The following is an 8554-nucleotide window of genomic DNA, read 5'->3' as shown; positions in this document are numbered from 1 at the left end:
CGCGGGTCCGCAGTGCGGGGAGCGGGGCCGAGGGGCGCAGATGGCGGCCGGCGCGAGCGAGGGCTGGGCAGCGGGCAGGGCGAGGCCGGGCGAGGCCCCGCGGGAGCCGGACTCCCGAGCCAGGCTCCATTGTTGTTGGAGCCGAGGAGGGGGAGCGCGGCCGCCCTCGTCGCCCGTGGAGCCGCGCCTTGGAGCCCTTCCAGGCGGGTCCCCGGAGAGGCGGTCATGGCCGCGCCAGGGGACCGGGGAGCCGGACGGCTGCGGAGGAGCCGGCTGCATGGGGTGCTATGTGTTTTTCAGGGCGCCCTGCGTGCGGCAGAGGAGGCGAGCATCCCGCTCAGGTGATGAGGAACCCTTCGCGCACCCAGCGCAGAAGGCTGCTGCGGCCGGACGCCTCCATTGTTTGACCACAACAAGGGCCGGATTCTCACCCAGGTAAACTGGCTGCCGGCGCTGTCCGCTTCCCTCTCGACTCCCGCCTCCGCAGGCGTTCTCACCCCTTCCAGGACTCGACTGCAGTTTTCTCACTGTCCCCGGCTTCTCATGAACTCCGTATACCCCCCTCCCAGACATTTTCCCATCCAGATCCACTCTCCGCCACATCACCTCCCATTTCCCCCAGAACTCAGCTCCTTTGTGAAACCTTTCTTGCCGAACTCCAACAACTAAATCTCCCCGGGAGCCTGTTCCGAACTGTTCTGGTCGCTGGATTGCTTATGGGCTGTCTCACTGCAACAAAGGAGACCAGATACTGAAAAAAGATTTCCGAGCTATTGCCTTCTTCAAGGAACGTTTTCTGATATTTACAATTTATTGTTTTCTCAAGATGGAACGTTTTTAGGCATTTTGTCTTCTTAGAGAGGGCCCCTATTTCCTTTATAGATGCATAGTTTGTTAAAGCAGGAAACTGACCTTGTTCAACCCACAGATTAATTTAAAATTTAAAAATTAATTTTAAATTAGAGTAGTACATTTTATTTGTAAAAACAGCGTATCGCAGAGATGGCATTTTGTATTTTGACTATCAACCTCTGTCTCTAGGGATGCCGACTATTACTTGTGAGGTGTGTATCCTTCTAGATCTTTTGGGATACTTTTGCGTGTGTGCACCTAACATCGTTTTTGACTGCTTTAACAAGGACTGTTGTATACTAACTTTCAATTTTAGCATATAATGCTTCAAGTTTTTTTTTTAACAACTGCTGCATCATGTTCTATAGTTTCAGTATACTGTGGTTTAGCCGTTTCCCAAATTGATAGTTTAACTTTAAAACAGCTTTTTCGCTGGTCATGGTTCTCTGATGAGATGACATTTTGGTAATAGGAGCACAGATCTACGTTAATTACCGAGATTCGGCATTTATGGTGAAGTTCTCTTTTGGTTAAGAAATTTACGTATGGGAGCAGCCCTCCCTCCCCTATAGTAGTTCTGACTCTACCTCTTAGAAGTCGTGTGACCTTGGGGAGGACATTGAATGACACCAAACCTCAGTTTTCTTTTCTGTAAATGGCCTGCTCTGTCTACTCCATAGAGTTCAGTGATACAGTGCATATGGTTTGTAGAATGTAAAGTAGTATATAAATATTGGTTTTATTAGCCTTTATGATCCAAAAATTATTTGCAATATCATTTATATTTTTTGACGAGATGTGTATCATATCACAGAGCACTAGAGATAGTCAACTTTGAATGCTTTTTAATTTGTGATTTTTTAAATTAATTTTTATCAAGTACTGACAATACATTAGACTTCGTAAACAGTATTTTGCAAAGCATTTTTTCCTAGAGCTTTCTTTTCTTCCTTCTCCTCTTCTTTAAAAAAGAGAAGGGAGGGAGCGAGAGAGCGAGATAGGGTCTCTTTCTGTTGCTCAGGCTGGACTGTAGTGGGATGATTCTAGCCTCCCCAGTAGTTAGGAATGACTACAACCATGTACCACCACACCTGGCTGATTTATTTTATTTTATTTTTGTAAAGACAGGGTCTTACTATTTTGCCCCAACTGGTCTCAAACCCTGGCCTCAAGCAGTCCTCCCAAAGTGTTGGTATTACAGGTGTGAGCCACTGTGCCCAGCCCCTAGTGCTTTCACATCTTAAAAAATAAGGCATATAAATTAGTTGACTGTGAATAAACATATTAGCAAACTGAACACTAGACAATACTCTCACTATAATATTTAATCTTATTTTCTTAGAGTTGTAAGTTATACATGTATTTTTCTGTGGCAGCAGCAGATTCAGATTAGTTTTTATATCCTTCAAGGAAAAGGGATTGTTACTAAATTTGCAGGCTGTATCAGAGTTTTAATATTGAGATTTAATATTTTAATCATTTAAATAATGATTGAATGATGTGATGGGTAACATTTTAAGATATACGAGATACGATTAGGGGCTTTGTATGTATTTTTCTTTCTTTCAGATATATATGAGTGCCTGCAGTGTGGCCAACAAAATCAACTTGTTCTTGTTCTCTTGAAGCTTATGATCTGTGAGGGGGAGAGGATCGGAATTTAAACACAATTACAGCTACACATATGATCACAAACTGTGGTATCTGCTGTGGAAGTTAAGCAGCACCTGCTATGAGGAAGTATAAAAAAGGGGAGACCAAATTTTAGAGTGGAGAGAAGGGGCCTAGGAAAGGCTTTTCTGTATAAATAAGATTTAAGCTGAGATTTGAAGAGTGCGTAGGTGTTAGTGTGGAGGGAAGTGGGGGATAATTTTCCAGACAGAGGAACAGCATGTGGGAAGGCCTCAAAGAGGGGAAAAAGCTTTGCCCATTCCAGGAACTGAAAGAATGAATGTGGATAGACTATGGAGGTGAAGGGGAAGAGTGGCTAGGCCAGGGGCCAGATCAAGTAGGGTCTTGTAGGGCAGGTTAAAGTGGTTGTATTTTATCCCGAGTGAAGTGGGAAACCATGATACGGGTTGGGTTTTACAAAGAGGAGTGACATAATGAGATTTGTATCTTTAAACAGCCACTCTAGTCGCTGCATGCAAGATGTGGGGGTGTGTTGGGGGTGGAGAGTAGAAGTGGGGAGACCAAGTAGGCCATCTCAGAGGGCTGTCTGGAAGAGACGTGAACTTTCCCTTGGAATTCACATTGACTTCACGTTACCAGCTACACGAAGGTCAAGTCAGTGTTTGATTTAAAAAAAAAAAAAAAATCCTGGCCAGACACGGTGGCTCACGTCTGTAATCCCAGCACTTTGGGAGGCCAAGGCGGGTGGATCGAGACCATCCTGGGTAACACGGTGAAACACTGTCTCTACTAAAAATACAAAAAATTAGTCAGGCATAGTGGCAGGTGCCTGTAGTCCCAGCTACTTGGGAGGCTGAGGCAGGAGAATGGCTGAACCCGGGAGGGCGGAGCTTGCAGTGAGCAGAGGTTGTGCCTCTGCACTCCAGCCTGGGTGACACAGGGAGACTCCCTCTTACCAAAAAAAAAAAAAAATCCTTCTTTCTAATTTTTTTAAAGTTAGGATAAATAAAAGTAGCAATAAAAGGTACTTTGTATGCAAAAGTATCAGAGTACACAAAAGTACACAAAAATGTTTAACTAGTTGTCTACTAAAAAGTAACAGCAAGTCTGTCCAGTGAACCGTCGATTCACATCCTATAACAACTTGTGTGTTGATCTTCATTATTTTCTTCGTCAATTTGTATGAGTTCTTTTTTTTTTTTTTGTTAGACGGAGTCTCGCTCTGTCGCCCAGGCTGGAGTGCAATGGCCGGATCTCAGCTCACTGCAAGCTCTGCCTCCCAGGTTTATGCCATTCTCCTGCCTCAGCCTCCGGAGTAGCTGGGACTACAGGCGCCCGCCACCTCGCCCGGCTAGTGTTTTTTTTTTTTTGTATTTTTTAGTAGAGACGGGGTTTCACCGTGTTAGCCAGGATGGTCTCCATCTCCTGACCTCGTGATCCGTCCATCTCGGCCTCCCAAAGTGCTGGGATTACAGGCTTGAGCCACCGAGCCCGGCCATGAGTTCTTTACATATTGAAAATACTAACTCTTAGCTTATTATTTGCCACAAATATTTTCCACTTTATGGTGTTATGAGAGTAAGAGATAAAGGGCCAGACCGCCTACATGGCACTTAAATCTGTAAGTAGCTGCTGCTATTAGAAACAATAGAGAAAATAATAATTAAAAGCTAGTGTACTAGATTACATAAAATTTAATTATTCTTTAGGGCACAGTTTGCAGAATGGTTATGATACATCCCCTGTATCATATATTTAGTGGCAAATAACACTGCCATTAAAAATGTTTACAAAGAAAATATATTAAAATGGTTATGATAGTGTTAAGTGGAAGGAAATCAGGATACACAGTTGTATACATGATATGATTAAAACATCCAAAAAAAGTCCCAGGAGCCTTCCAGTAAAACCTATGAATGGCAGAAATATGTAGAAGAAATCAGGTGGAAATCTGAAGAATTGTGGACTAAATATACGGGGATGTATCTGCAAACTGTGCCTGTAAATGTAATTCTACAATATACATACTTTGTGCAGAAAGCTTTTCTCTGTATTTAAAAATATTCTTTTGATGGTTCCTAGACCATCAAGAAATGTAAATAATTTTAAGACTCTTGATACATATGGCCAATGTAACATAAGAGTGTGTCATTTTTACCACATCCTTTTAGGTACCAGATAGTATATATTTTTGTCTAAATATAGACCTTTAATGAAATTGGTGAGAAACTGAAACATCTTCATTACAAAAGTAAATGCCCATTGTAAAAAAAACTGAAGCAATGCAAACACATGTGATATGAAAAACCAGTCTCTCTTAGGCTTTTCCCAAGAAGTAATCAGAATTAAATGTTTTCCATGCCAAGATTACATGTACCTGTATTAAATGTATGTTGGAACATTTGATTTAACGAAGTATATTATATCTGGGACATGATAACTACATGGCAAATAGACATGAGCACTGTTTTTTTGGTTAAAGCCATATGAATAAATTTGGAAATTACACTGAAAATGATTGGGACCCATTGAAAACTTGTGAGTAGGGTAAGAACAATCCATTTTGCATTTTAGAAAAGTTGTATTAGAGTAGATAATAGATTAGAGGGAAGCAAGACTGGAGGCTTTTGTAGAATTCCAGGGAAGGTGACCGTGGCCTGAGTTAAGTTGAGACAATGCAGGTAGACAGTGGAGAGTTTCCAGAGGTATTTGGAAGAGAGTGGCTAGACCTTTGTGATGGCGGGGAGTCGATGATATCCAGGTTTCCGACTTGGGCAATTGAGGGGAGAGTGGACTCATTTACTGTAGTTGGGAATTGGCTATGGTTTGAATATTTGTCCCCTCCAAAACTCATGTTGAAACTTAATCCCCAATGTGACAGTGTTGAGAGGTGGGGTCTTTCAGAGGTTTGGCTCATAAGGGCAGAGCCATTCATAGATTAATGGGTTGTCATGGAGGGTACCTGGAGGCTTTATAAAAAGAAGAGAGACTTGAGACAACATGTTAACATGCTCAGCCCCCTCTCATCGTGTGATGCCCTGTGCTGGCTCAGGGCTCTTTGGAGAGTCCCCACCAGCAGGAGGACTGTCACCAGATGTGGCCCCTTGACCTGGTCTTTCTCAGCGTCCATAACTGTAAGAGATAAATTTCTTCATAAATTATCCATTTTCAGGTATTCTCTTGAAAGCAGTAGAAAACAGATTAAGACAGGAATGTAGTAGGCTTTGGTGAGGAAGTGACTGATTCAGTTTTGGATGTGCTTGAGTTTGAAGGTCTTACAGGACACGTAGGTTCTTCACGAAGAGAATTTACAAAGAATAATTTTATAGTACACATACATGTTTTGCTGTAAGAATGACCAGGTACTTTACATAGCTATGGTATTAAAATCAATATTTCTACATGGAAAATTTTTCTTGCAATATAGTTGTATGTCTGTAAATTGGGGCATATCTGTCTAGATAGACTGGACAGTTGATGTTTTTCACATAGAAATATTTGAGACTGCATGACCCTGACTTCAGGTAATACCATGTTTGTCTTTGGGGTTCATTGGGTAGACTCTGCCTCTCTGAGTGGGTGTTGGAGGTTTCTCTGGGCATTAGTGGTCCTTTTGTCAGTCATCCTGTTGTCAGAGTACACTTGACTTCTTGGAGTGATTTCTCTTCATCTTGGTAAACTGGTCCCTTCCACATAGGGGCAGGCTAGGAAATAGGCAGAGTAGTACCCTTTCATCCATGTGTGAGTGCCCACCTGACTGTTAGTAGTATGGCTGGAGCTTGGGTACCTTGAAGGACAAGTGGGGAAAAGGTAGTGGAGAAAGTGCCTGCCAAGGTAACAGAAGACATTAGAGAGGAAGGGGGATGTCTTCATCAGAGGTTGGGGCCCAGTCGCTGGGAAGTTGGCGGCAGTCAGTGTGACTGTGCTCTTTGACTTCATCTCCCCGGCTTCTTTTGCTCACTGTGTGTCTGCCCTGTGCTTCGTGTGCCTGCTCTCCCCCAGTCTCTTCTCTCTCTTGGGAGTAAGTAACACATGTGACCCCAGGGGGTCACTCTGGAAGACCATCCTGAAACTATAACTTCTGCCAGCTCACATCACAGGCCCAGTCTTTCCACTTCCCACTTCCCAATTCCAAATTCTCCAGAAAGACAATCTGATTGGCTTAGCTTGGATTCCACGCTCATCGTGTTGGTTTTACTATTGCGGAGCTTACAGGAGCAGATTCACTAGAAGGGAGTGCAGATGAGGACACTCAGGAGAGACGTCCTGGAAGTTAGAAAGTTTCAAGAATGGACAGGAGCAGTAGTTTCAGATGGCCTAGAGATGTAATAAAGGGATCAGGAGTGAATCTTAGATTTAGCAAATTGAAGTCTTTCAGCTTAGGTTGAAAGTTGTGTCTGCTGGGCATGGTGGCACACGCCTGTAATCCCAGCAGTTTGAGAGGCCAAGGCGGGCGGATGGCTTGAGGCCAGGAGTTTGAGACCAGCCTGGGCAACATGGCAAAACCCCATTTCTACCAAAAATACAAAAATTAGCCAGGCATGGTGGCACACACCTGTGGTTCCAGCTACTTAAGAGGCTGAGGTGGGAGCATCACTGGAAGGCAGGGCTGTAGTGAGTCATGATCACGCCGCTATACTCAAGCCTGGGTGACAGAGCGAGACCCTGTCTCAAAAAAGTAAAAAAAGAAAGTTGTGCTATAGCTAATCCATATGGGAGAGTCACAAGGTGGAATCAATGGCTATGGTTACTCATTTGTAAAGACAGTGGAAGAAGAGAATTTTTTTTAATGCAATTTAATTTTGAAGATGTAGCAGAAGCATTCAAAATGTAATTTAAAAATATAATTTGTATTGCTTTTTAACACTAAAACATTTCTACACCTTTATTCTAACTCTGGAATACACAGTGTTTCTTGTGTCACCTGATACATTATAAGAAATTCAGTAAAGCTCTTCTAGAACTCATTTATTTTTCATGCCCCTGAAAGTTCATAAAATAATCATAGCTTATTTCCATATCTTATTTTGCAGTGCGTTCTATGATATTGTGACAGAGCTTGTGAGGAAGTCTTTGTAGCCAGAGTGGACCCCTGTCCCAAAGATGATGAACTCTGCCACTTAGATTAGCAATACAGCAGTTCATAGAAATAATTGGAACCATTTTTCTTCTGCAGAGTAAATTCCGTATGTCCCTCTGGCTTTCAAAATCACTTTTGGATGTGTAGTTGAAATATGTTTAGGGTTGAGCCTGATGGGGGTTTAAGAATATTTCATTGATTCAAAGTACTCGGCGTTGGCTAGAAAACATGTCAAGTTTCTCAGTTAACCGATATTCAATAAATTACTTTTAATACTATAAATTTACATTGTGATAGGACTAGGACCTTGTGGTAAGCCTCCAGACTCACAGAATCAGAGAACCTGCACGAAGCATGCATTTTCACGATGCTTGGCAACTAGAGGTAGTAACCCATTGTGACATTGATTTCAAGTCCTAAGACCTTAGTGTGAAGAGCCAAGAAGGTTTCTGAGCAGGTGTTTGAGTGCCCTCTGGAGGCCTTGTGAACAGTTGAAACGTGGACTCCTAGCAAGAGCTTTCTTTCACAGCCAGAGTTGAGGACCAGTGGGCCAGATGGTTGAAACTGGTATGGATGTTAGGAGCAGAGGAGAGGGGAGATGGAACCCACAGGAATGTACTAGTGTTTACAGGAGCTTGCCCCACCAACTGAAAATACCAGGTTTATGCAGTGAGTGTAGAACATAGAGGCTGTAGGGTCACAGAAGGAGCCAAGGGAGTGTGGCCAGTGATGTCCAGATAAAGAATAAAAAGTGCCCTTTGATTGGCCAAGAGAAGGCCAACAGTGAGAGGAACCTCAGTGGTGTGGTATTGGATTGAGACATGAATGGGAAGTGAAGCAATAGAAATCTGGAAAAATCAGTCTTTAAGAGGTCTGGATGGGGAAATGGAGGGTGGAGCCAGGGAGACAGGGCAGCTAGAGAAGGCCTAGGATTAAATGCTGTTTTTCCTTAAGGTCGGGGAGATTTCTGCATTGTGTTTAAATGCTGAA

The 8554-nt window shown here is 43.0% G+C and overlaps 1 protein-coding gene across 10 annotated transcripts in view; it reads left to right on the top strand.

The window, feature by feature from the left end:
* Positions 1 to 246: 246 nt before the first annotated feature.
* The window catches only part of ZNF664 (zinc finger protein 664), a 38647-nt gene continuing 30339 nt past the window's right edge, over positions 247 to 8554 (top strand). For 7 of the 10 annotated variants that reach the window (XM_017889769.1, XM_017889749.1, XM_017889740.1 and 4 more), the window contains exon 1: positions 247 to 435. The gene's annotated coding sequence lies outside the window, so the exon portion shown is untranslated. Of the gene's footprint in view, positions 436 to 2421; positions 2593 to 8554 lie in introns of all 10 variants that reach the window. The other 3 variants (XM_017889759.1, XM_017889719.1, XM_017889728.1) reach the window with 2 other exon arrangements.

The sequence above is a fragment of the Rhinopithecus bieti genome, unplaced genomic scaffold, assembly GCF_001698545.2.
Source record: "Rhinopithecus bieti isolate Rb0 unplaced genomic scaffold, ASM169854v2 scaffold_574, whole genome shotgun sequence".
Lineage (NCBI taxonomy): Eukaryota > Metazoa > Chordata > Mammalia > Primates > Cercopithecidae > Rhinopithecus > Rhinopithecus bieti.
This window is presented reverse-complemented; position numbering and strand designations above follow the sequence as displayed.